The sequence below is a fragment of the Pecten maximus genome, chromosome 2 (assembly GCF_902652985.1).
Source record: "Pecten maximus chromosome 2, xPecMax1.1, whole genome shotgun sequence".
Classification (NCBI taxonomy): domain Eukaryota; kingdom Metazoa; phylum Mollusca; class Bivalvia; order Pectinida; family Pectinidae; genus Pecten; species Pecten maximus.
In genome coordinates this window covers 19,996,910-20,008,834 of record NC_047016.1, presented here as the reverse complement: position 1 = coordinate 20,008,834, position 11,925 = coordinate 19,996,910, and positions in this window count along the sequence as shown.

Sequence of the window (11,925 nt, the reverse complement as noted above, 5' to 3'; positions counted from 1 at the left end):
ATCTCTATAAAGAGTGACATATAAGAACAGATTAATAATGCTATTTCTGTACAAATATTATATAATGACCTGTGAAAGGCAAGTGGGTTTTATGCATAATATTGGACATGTTAATGTTTTTTAGTGTCTCGTACGTCTGATAAGGCTGGACATTTTAATGTATTATATATATGTTAATTATGTACTTTTATGTATTTAAAATGTGTGACACTTAAATAAAATATATCTTATCTTATCTTATATACAGTCCCCTGATAATTACAACATCTCGATTGCCTTGGTTATCGTTATGATAATTAATATAATTGATTCTGACATCGAAATAATCCACTTCATATGCTTAAATTGAGTCCCATTGTTAAATTACTTGAATGAAATAATAACCAATATATTAATATCTTGTAATCAAGACCTGCCCATAGAAAACAATATTACAGAATGTGTAAAGGTTTATAAAGGGCCTCGGTTGGTTTGAAATATAAATTAGTATTGATGCAATTTTACGATATAGCGGTATGTGCTGTATAACTGTGTAATGAGACCGAATAAATTTTGTAAATATTCAAATGTAATTTTCTTGTGATTAATCATTATTTTTTTTCTGCAAAAATTTATATTATTTTCCCCGTGTTAATCCAGTTATGATTTTATTTATTTTAGTTCGTTACAAAACAATTGTCCTGCGTACGTATACTAAAGCCTTCATTTAGAAAAATCTGATTTCGTGTAATGTTTTTGTCTTCCGCTAACGAACAGCATTCCTATAGTAAAGGTATTTATCGGAAAACCTTGACACAGATACATTAACACCTTCTAATGTATACTGCCAAGTGGACATTTCATCATAAAAAAAGTTATATCAAGCGGAACTTATTACAGACCCGTGATGAAGAGGCTTGTCAATTTACTACAGGACAAAGATCTCTATCGGATGTATTATAATAACTGTGTTTTCATTTACCTACACATTTAATTTTAAAAGATTTTATTTCTATGTTCTGGATTTATAGAAAATTTCCGCCCTATCAAAATACCTTTTTCCTGAGAAGGATGCGATTATGGTTCAATATTTAATATATAGTTTGTCAGAGGATATTGTAATGACAATCGAACAAAGTCGGCAAACAATGTCGGCAAACAGATACGGTGCTTGTTATGCATCCTCATAGCTTATAAAATAAATAAATGTTCAGTGAAAACTATGATATATTCAGGAATGAAACCAGCTGATTATAGAAAAAATCTGAAATCCCAATTGGTAGTGTTCGTTCTATGATGAAATATTAAAATTAACATTACAGCCACCGTGAGAAAGAAATCTGAAATAAGACTTTCATCTGAAAATTCTCATGCCTGTATATTAATCTCTTGACGTAGTCAATCTATGTCATCTTTACTTCCTTCTGTGAGATGTATAGCTTTTACAACAAATCTTGAATTTCAAGGTTATGAAACATTATTCAAAACTATAACAAAATTATTTCTACACGGAGAAAAACTGAAGGCGTTTTCAACGAATGGATGTTGAGGTCTAGAATGTTCGGTGCTTCAAATCAAATCATCGTTAAAGAAACATATTTTGTTAGTATTCCTGTATAAATATCATTACAGTTTTTTTAATATGAATATTGTACATTAAATGTTGAATTCCGTAGTCACCAAACAGTCAACGGGTTTTATTTATAAGTTGATGACTGAATTGATGATGTGTAACAAGTACCTTTATTTTCACAGTGAAAGGCAATGGTTACGAGTGATATAAGATTGCATCAGAGAAAGAGACTGTATCGAACTTAAAATGCCATGTTCGCTGTGGTGTACATAATGAGATGTAGGCAATCGCTTTATCGAAAATTCTTGGTTGATAGTATTAGTATTGCTATTTGAATATGTGTATTATTTCACGACAATTTTAGGTCTTACTAATGTAGATTTTCGGGGTTTTGTGGTAAAGTAACGTTACAAGAAGTTATATTAGCTATGTAAAATAGTGTCTCATAAGCCGGATAGGCTGGACATCGCTTAGTAGGGTATTGTATGAAATTGTATTGTGTTTTAAATGTATTGTAATGTTTGGCACTCAAATAAAATAGGTTTCTATTGTTAGTGTTATAACACAGATATTCCTCTGGATGTAACCGATCATATTTACTGGGCACACGTCACAATACTTAGTTCCACTGCTTCTCACGTTAATGAGCTGCTAATTAGATTTACCGACACCCGACCTCGCTAATTAGTACCAAATTACGCCTACCCACGTGTGTGTGCACCCACACTTCCCCGGGGTGGTATTGTAGGACCGACAGCTTGGGAGTAGGGGTGGGGTTCTGCGTGGCTAGGTGTCGCGAGGCGGTGAGGAGGGGTGTCATAATCGGGTAACTGCGACTGTAGCTCCCTAAGGAGTCTGATTGTTATCACGGGGCGATAGATTAGTGGCAAGTGCTCTATACATACCCAATTATTGATATACACTCCGATAGTTACGTGTGGATTTTGACATGCTCTACTTAACCAATCAAAGTCAATGAGGACCGTTGTTTGTATGTTTGTGTAAGATATCACCGTCGTTTGTCGTTATAATACAGGTGATTAATTGGGCAATGATTGGTTTTATACACAAAGTCAAATAATGGTATTCGGTAATAAAGAGGTTTCGTTTGAACGTTACGTCCCTGCAACAATTAGGATCACATGCGTACGTGAAAAAAACATAAGAAAGAAAGAAAGAAAGAAAGAAAAAGAAAGAAAGAAAGAAAGAAAGAAAGAAAGAAACTTATCTATAATGAACGGATATTGTTTTAATATATGTACAAAGAAAATATTATAATGAGTATCTATGTATGTCGATATGTATGTAGCCAGCTATATCTTAATCAATAAAATGCCCTACAATGCGACGTGTTTACGTTACTTCACACAACCAAGGGACTGTCACGGAGTCACACAGCCACAGATATGACATGCTTTCTGTCGGGAAATGTACAACAGTCAGAACCAACTGTCTGTCCGTCATTCCGGGACACTATCGATCGATCCGGGCGTTTTAAAACTTGTCAGAATGTTTTAGCATGGCGTATATAAAATAAGCTGTTCTAGACCTACTCTAATGCCAACTTGTGAGGATCTGACACCAATGAAAAGGTCGTGAACTATGTTGTTAGACATCTTTGTAAACATAACTAGCGTTTTATATATTTATACATGATACTGAAAGTAAATAATAATAAAGCAAATAGAAAGGAGAATACTGGTTGTATTTAGAAAAAGAATCTGGCATCTTGCTGAGGGGATATAGATGGTTTTATTTAGGAATTAATTAGTATGCTAACAAACATACTCGTGTACTCCAACTGGTCAGTTCTTTGTTATTTCACGAGTAATTTATGTAGGAATATTATTCAAGTTCGAAGGAAACAAATCCAGTTAAAAGAGTCATTCTTATAAATCAACATTTCTCGGTAAAATATGTAAATATTGTCGTAAAACAGTGCGTGTTAAAATCGAGGGATGCGTCAAAACATGTTTAACAGAGGCGATTGATTAATTTAAAACAATTAATAGAGTATTTACCTATAGTTAAGCGTAGAACCACTCAAACAAGATGAAGTTTCCTTTCATCAACAGCTATGGCATGTTTAAACCAGTGTCTGCTAATCTTGTAATTTCCAACCAATATATAGTAGTTACACGTGAGTTTCACGACCTTAAATGATCACATATAATACTTTTATTCTGATTGGTTAATAATTAACCTATTAAGTCTCAATCAAACAATGACTTACTGAATGGGTAAGTCACGACTCCACATGTCACCCATCACAGTAGTGTGTGTACGTCTGTGGATTCTCACAAATATAAATAACTTTTACACATATCATTATCCTATTATGGGAATTAATTGAATAAGATACTGATCATTAGGTTCTCGTTAAGAGCTGATCGACCGATATGTGAATATTTATTAATGGTGTCAAACTCGATTTAACTCAGCTTTAATGATTGAAACTTCCCACGGTTCTTCAGCAGTAAAAACTAACATCTACGAGCATTTCCTGGTGAGTTTTTTCCTGGAGAGTTTCCCCAACAGCTGCATGCCCCGCCATGTTTTATACACCAAATAAATACATTGTTGTCTCCAGGGAAATAATGCCCAGATGATTTTGATGAGGACTAATTGGAATTAGTGCTTACAAATTTTATGTAAGCAAAGCTTTAATCTTTCCATTATTTACTCATTAGAACAAAAAGTACAATGAGCATGCAAGCACATATAGAAATGATAGAGATGTCCTTGAACAGAATGCTACAAGCTCCGGAGCCTGGTCACAAGTAAACAACCACAAAAGGACATATACTAATTTAGATTTATTATCAGTAATTCGGGGAATATAATTTCTAATCTTTTAGGCATATAATTTTAAAAAACCCAACAACAACACAAGCTTAGTTAATATAGTAATACGTTTATGGACTAATGATGTTCAGTATGTTATATATTATGATCATTTGATAGTTGATATTTAAGAAATATATATATTAACTCTTCAAGTTATCTAGATTATTCGGAAAATATTACAGTATATTATATGCAGATAAGGTAGGTGATTTAGGGAAGGGGCTCGTGAATATAATAACAAGTACATGTTTTGGTTTGATTTGAACGTAATTTATTGTTTAGACACAATTGGATTGGGCACAAGATTTTAAGAACTTATAAAAGCCCTCTCCACAAATAAATATTACAAAGATTGTGATAGTTGGCAACTGGACATTATAGATATTTTACAAGAAGAGGAACATCTAGACTCACTCATTAGTACATGTAATGCAAATCCAAATTTATGTATATTGTCTGACTTCATACAAGATATCAAAATCAATGATATCCATTTGGAAATAGAAAAATGACCTTGTGTACGAACTGTAATTCAGTGACACATTTTGATAAATATTGGGAAAAAATCACCAGACTTCAATGTATAACGCCATCTCTCTTTAACTCTCTCAGGATTATTGATTTATATAATAAAAAAACCTTACCTCGTCAGATTGCAAACATGAAACATCTATTCACGAAGCATATGAAATGTGTTTAAATGAAATCTATTCACTCCGATAAAAATCACCGAGACCTCCAGATTACTGTGAATTTAACCATAAAATTACACATGAAGCAATGATTCCAAAAATAGTTATCTATAACACGATCAGAAGCAGATTTTCAATGACTGACAAAAATTAAAAACTGTATCTATTTTCAGATGGAGACGCATAACTTTTCTAAAAGATGAACTTCTCTTCTAATTAGTTTGAAGAAAGAACTTCAACAGGTTAACCAATTTTTATCAAATTCTGTTGCTCTCGAGCAAACTTTAATTTATGTTTTTGTTCACACATATATAATAATCTTATCGTGAAAACGTTGGCTTACGATATTTAGTTTAAAATGTGAATGCTTTTAACTCTGAATACGGAATTGATTGGAATCTTACTTTAATGAGTAGGTATCTTGTTTAGGTCATATGTAACGATTAGTCAGCTATTTATTGGTGTGAGTACATTCACTTGTCTACAAATAAAATAAATAAAATAAATAAATGATCAAATAAAAATACCCAATAAAATTTCAATATCAACGAAAATTTATAATCAAAATAAAAGTCAGAAGCTGGTAGTATGTAGTAGTAAGTGTGGTATTAGTAGTGAGTGTGGTATGTAGTAGTAAGTGTGATGTGTAGTAGTAAGTGTGGTGTGTAGTAGTAAGTGTGGTGAGTTGTAGTAAGTGTGGTGTGTAGTAGTAAGTGTGGTGTGTAGTAATAAGTGTGGTGTGTATAGTAAGTGTGGTGTGTAGTAGTAAGTGTGGTGTTGTAGTAAGTGTGGTATGTTGTAGTAAGTGTGGTGTCTAGCTGTAAGTATTGTGTGTTGTAGTAAGTGTGGTGTGTAGTAGTAAGTGTGGTATGTTGTAGTAAGTGTGGTGTTGTAGTAGTGTGGTGTGTGTAGTAGTAAGTGTGGTGTGTAGTAGTAAGTGTGGTATGTTGTAGTAAGTGTGGTGTGTAGTTGTAGTTTGTGTGTAGTAGTAAGTGTGGTGTGTAGTAGTAAGTGTGGTGTGTAGTAATGTGTTGTAGTAAGTGTGGTGTGTTGTAGTAAGTGTGGTGTGTAGTAGTAAGTGTGGTGTGTAGTAGTAAGTGTGGTGTGTAGTTGTAAGTGTGGTGTGTAGTAGTAAGTGTGGTATGTTGTAGTAAGTGTGGTGTGTAGTAGTAAGTGTTGTGTGTTGTAGTAAGTGTGGTGTGTAGTAGTAAGTGTGGTGTGTAGTAATAAGTGTTCTGTAGTACTAAGTGTGGTGTGTAGTAGTAAGTGTGGTGTGTAGTAGTAAGTGTGGTGTGTAGTAGTAATGTTGTGGTCTTATGTTTGTTAAGTGTGGTTGTGTGTAGTCGTAAGTGTGGTGTGTGTTTACCGTGTTGTGTGTGTATAGTGTGGTGTTTGTGTAGTATTGTATGTTGTCGTTATGTCACGTGTGGGTGTTGTTTGTGTGTGTTTGTGTTGGTTGTTGTGTGTGTAGTCGTAATGTGGTTGTACGTAGTAATCGTGTTGTGTGTGTTGTGTATTTTGTATCGTGTTGTGTGTGTTAATGTTGTTGTTTTAGTGTGTTGTGTGTAGTAATTGTGGTGGTAGTCATAGTTTGGTGTCGTAGTGTTGTTAGTGGTGTGTGTAGTAGTGTATAGTGTGGGTTTGTTTGTTGTTGTGTGTAGTGTGGTTGTTGGTAAGTGTGTTTTTGTATTAGTGTTGGTGTTAGCTGTAGTTGTGTGTTGTAGTAAGTGTGGTGTGTTGTAGTGAGTGTGGTGTGTAGTTGTAAGCGTTGTGTGTTAGTGTGGTTGTTTGGTCGTTAAGTGTGGTTGTTCGTCGTAGTGTGTTGTAGTCTAAGTGTGGTTGTGTATGTAAGTGTGTGTGTCTTGTGTGTGTGTTGTTAGTGTAGTAGTAGTGTGGTGTCTGTCCGTAGTGGTGTGTGTAGTTGTAGTGTGGTATGTTGTCGTCGTGTGGTTGTTGTACTAGTGTGGTGTCTGTGTAAGTATTGTGTGTTGTAGTAAGTGTGGTGTGTTTGTAGTAAGTGTGGTGTTAGTTGTCTGTTGGTGTGTGTTGTTAATGTTGTTTGTTGTATGTGTTGGTAGTAAGTGTTGGTGTGTTAAGTGTGGTATGTTGTAGTAAGTGTGGTGTCTAGCTGTAAGTATTGTGTGTTGTAGTAAGTGTGGTGTGTAATAGTAAGTGTGGTGTGTAGTAGTAAGTGTGGTGTGTAGTAGTAAGTGTGGTGTAGTTAAGTTTGTGTAGTAGTAAGTGTGGTGTGTATTATTGGTTGGTGTGAGTAGTAAGTGTGGTGTGTAGTAGTAAGTTGTGTTGTTGGTGTGTGTAGTCAGTTTGGGTGTGTTGTAGTGTGGTATGTGTTAGGTGGTGTTTGTGTATTGTGTTGTAGTGTGTGGGTGTGTAGTAGTGTGGTATGTGTTGTCAGTTGATGTTGTATAAGTGTTGTGTAAGTAGTGGGTTGTCGTATTTTGTCTGTAAGTGTGTTGTTGTAGTAACGTGTGGGTTAGTTGTAAGATTGTGTTTGTGTAGTGTGTGTGTAGTAGTAGTTGTGTATGTGTATAAGTGTGGTGTGTAGTAGTAATTGTGGTGTAGTAATAAGTGTGGTGTGTAGTAGTAAGTGTGGTGTGTAGTAGTAAGTGTGGTGTGTAGTAGTGTGGTGTGTAGTCAGTGTGGTTGTTGTAGTAGTATGGTTGTTGTGTCGTGGTGTCTAGTAATTGTGTGTTGGTGTTGTAGTAAGTGTGTGTGTAGTACGTAAGTGTGGTGTTAGTAGTAAGTTGTGTGTATGTGTTGTAGTAGTAGGTGGTGGTGTAGTATGTGTGGTGTGTTAGTAAGTGTGTGTTGTAGTAGTAAGTGTGGTGTTTGTAGTATTGTAAGTGTGTGTGTGTTAGTTTAGTGTTGTTGTAGTAGTAACGTGTGTGTCTGTTGTTAGTAAGTGTTGTTGTAGTAGTAAGTTGGTGTTGTGTGTTTGTAAGTTTGTGTGTTTGTTGTGTGTCGTGTGTCCGTGTGTGTGTGTGTTGTGTGTGTTGTCCGTAGTGGTTGTTGTTCGTGTTGTCGTGTAGTCGTATGTGAGTTTGTATTGTGTTTTGTGTTACTTGTGTGTGTTAGTATTCCGTGTGTTGTGTAGTTGTTGGAGTTAGTAGTAGTGGTTGTGGTAGTTTTTAGTGTAAGTGTGGTTGTTGTAGTAACTGTGTGTGTGTTGTGTAGTATAGTAAGTGTGGTGTTTTTGTGTAAGTGTTTGGTGGGTGTAGTGTAATGTTGTGTGTGTATGAGTAGTGTTGTGTGTGTAGTAGTAAGTGTGGTGTGTAGTAGTAAGTGTGGTGTGTGTGTAGTAAGTGTGGTGTGTAGTAGTAAGTGTGGTGTGTAGTAGTAGTGTGTGGTGTGTGTTGTAGTAAGTGTTATGTGTTAGTCGTAGTGTGGTTGTTGTTGTAGTGTAAGTGGTTGTTGTTGTAGTAAGTGTTGTGTAGTAGTTCGTGTGTGGTGTGACGTGTGTTGTGTAGTGTTAGTGTAGTAGTGTGGTGTGTGTTAGTAAGGTGGTGTTGTGTTCTTGTGTGTAGTGTTCGTGTGTATGTGTACTGTGTCGTTATTGTTGTGTACTGTGTTTGTAGTCGTAGTACGTGTGTGTGTTGTAGTCGTGTGTGTGATGTAGTAGTGTTGTGTGGTGTATGTTGTCTGTAGTGTGTGTGTTGTAAGTGTGATTGTCCTGTGTTGTTGTAGTCTGTTGTGTGTGTGTGTGTGTGTTGTAGTAAGTGTGATGTGTAGTAGTAGTAAGTGTTGTGTAGTAGTAGTAAGTGTTGTGTAGTAGTAGTAAGTGTTGTGTAGTAGTAGTAAGTGTTGTGTAGTAGTAGTAACTGTTGTGTAGTAGTAGTAACTGTTGTGTAGTAGTAGTAAGTGTGGTGTGTAGTAGTAAGTGTGATGAGTAGTAGTAACTGTTGTGTAGTAGTAGTAAGTGTTGTGTAGTAGTAGTAAGTGTGGTGTGTAGTAGTAAGTGTGGTGTGTAGTAGTAAGTGTGGTGTGTAGTAGTAGTAAGTGTGATGTGTAGTAGTAGTAAGTGTTGTGTAGTAGTAGTAAGTGTTGTGTAGTAGTAGTAAGTGTGATGTGTAGTAAGTGTGGTGTGTAGTAGTAAGTGTGATGTGTAGTAGTAGTAAGTGTGGTGTGTAGTAGTAGTAAGTGTTGTGTAGTAGTAGTAAGTGTGGTGTGTAGTAGTAAGTGTGTTGTGTAGTAGTAGTAAGTGTGGTATGTTACAGCAAGTGCGGTCTGACTTTTTCAGTATATTATGTGATTATTTCTATATTTTTGCAGGCATGTGCTTATTTGTAAGATATTGAGCATACCATATCAATACCTAACATATGCATTACATTATTTCAGGCTTGATACACATGCAAAACACATTGTAATTTTACATTTAAGAAAATACAATTTGAATTTACCTGAAGTTTCTTCATTGGTTGTATGCTAGAATGTTTTATGGGCAAAATATTTACAGTTAATAAAGTGCAGACACAATCATATCATATAAAGTTATCTACATTCAATACTTACACACAATATTTATCATTGAGAAAATGCATAGACAATTTTTTTCATGGGAATTTCTATAAACCATGTCTAATTATATAGTTTCGCACATGTAATATATAACGTAATATCTTCATGTAATTACAAAGTTACCAACTTGTAATCTAATATACAATACCTACATGTAATAACATAGTTACCAACTTGTAATCTAATACACAATACCTACATGTAATTGCATAGTTACGCATATGTAAAATACAACGTAATGTCTACATGTAATTACATAGTTAAAAACAACTTCTAAATTACAATACGATACCTACATATTATTATATAGCTGCCTACAACTAGAATACAGTATCGGCATGTAATTACATGTACATAGTTACGTATATGTTCAATACAATACCTACATGTAATTACATAGTTACGTATATGTTCAATACAATACCTACATGTACTTACATAGTTACGTACATGTTCAATCAAATACCTACATTTAATTACATAGTTACGTACATGTTCAATCAAATACCTACATGTAATTACATAGTTACGTACATTTTCAATCAAATACCTACATGTAATTACATAGTTATGTACATGTTGAATACAATACCTACATGTACTTACATAATTACGTACATGTTCAATACAATACCTACATGTAATTACATCGCATTTACAATAAATAGACAATGAAAGTATAACCAGGAATATTAGAATTGTGTAAAAGCATGCGCAATAAACCAATTATGAGTAGCTTATCACAAACCCCTGTACATTGATCGGAGGTAATTTATACCAGGTCGGTAGGTGATGTCAGTCAAATATCATAATACGAGTGCAACAAAACATTTAGTGTATAAACATCATTCGTTGTCAAGTTTCAACCATTTTTTAAGCGATGAAAGTGACATATTCGATGAAAATGACGCTGCTTTTATAACCAGAATTCATGGTACACTTATTTATATGAATACTCTCGGTATCTGGGCAAACATCTTTTTACAATGTCGTTTTTAAAGTTCAGGTAAACCTTTCACAGATCCACATTTTGATCTAGAAATGCGACGATAATATTGATGAAAATAACGATGGTGTCTATCAAAAACACTTATTAGAAGAAACACCTTGACATATAGAGCTATCATGAAAACCAAGTAGGAGTCCACATCAAGTAATTTCCTACGTGTACACATTATGGACAATGATAAACATAGCACAGTTTTGAACATTTTTCTTCTTGATTGTTTTTTTTTAATTTTTTTTTTTAGATTTCACAGAACAGATACGGTTTTCGGTTTAAATTGGATTTACTCCTGAACGACTCAAAAAAAATGTCAAAATTAATTATCGTTTAACATATTGATATGACACTTGTATTTGTGATGTACATGGTAAGATTATATGTATAATAATTTTACAGCGGCATCTTAGTATTAATCCAACAATATCATATATGATAACGGTTTCAATATCATTGATGGGTACCCACCCCATAATTTCTACCAGTTGCCAGTTCCCACATAATTCTGTCCAGTCATGCCTATGTGAAGTTCTCTAAGAAGCATGTTACGGATTGGACAGTGCGTGTAGGAGCTATGATAGAAAGTTCTATGGAACGTTTCCTCTAAAGCCGTAACCTTTTATCAATCAAATAAACGACAGGGATTTTAAATATTTTTTTCCCTTTTCTTTAGGATTTGTGTGTGAAAAGCCACCCGTATTTGTTTTATGACTTCAAATACCCGTTAGGTATCCAGACAGAAAAGGCAGATTGGCGCACGCGGTATTTCTACAGACATAAAAATGTGAAAATTCGGCTAGAGCTAGCCAGTCGTACACTGGCCGTACCTTCGTATCGCGTGTAACTCTCTGATCAGGAGGAAGGTTTGTGGGCTGTGGCGCCACGCCAGCGTGAATGTACGTCTGCTGAGGCGGGTATCAGCTATGTCACACTGAAAACAACAAAAGAAATGAACCCTTTCGTCGCCTCAACATTCTGTCTACTTTGACAAATCTAACTTTTCCTTGTTGGCCTGAGTCTACTTGTAATGTTGACCTTGTTACATACTCCAAAAACACAACTTTTAAAATGTCGACCTTCAATAAAGTATCGGTGGAGACCGATCTACACACATTTAGTCTGGCTAATTTGTGTAAACTCGTATGCTGAAGTTGCACACTTGAATCATCTAGCATATGATTGATCAAAACATAACTAGCTCATCACTATGAGAAGTGTATAATAATAACAACACCCTCTTCCCCGAGCTTGGGTGCCGTTAAAGAGTACTTCAAACTGGAGTCCTAATAAGTGAA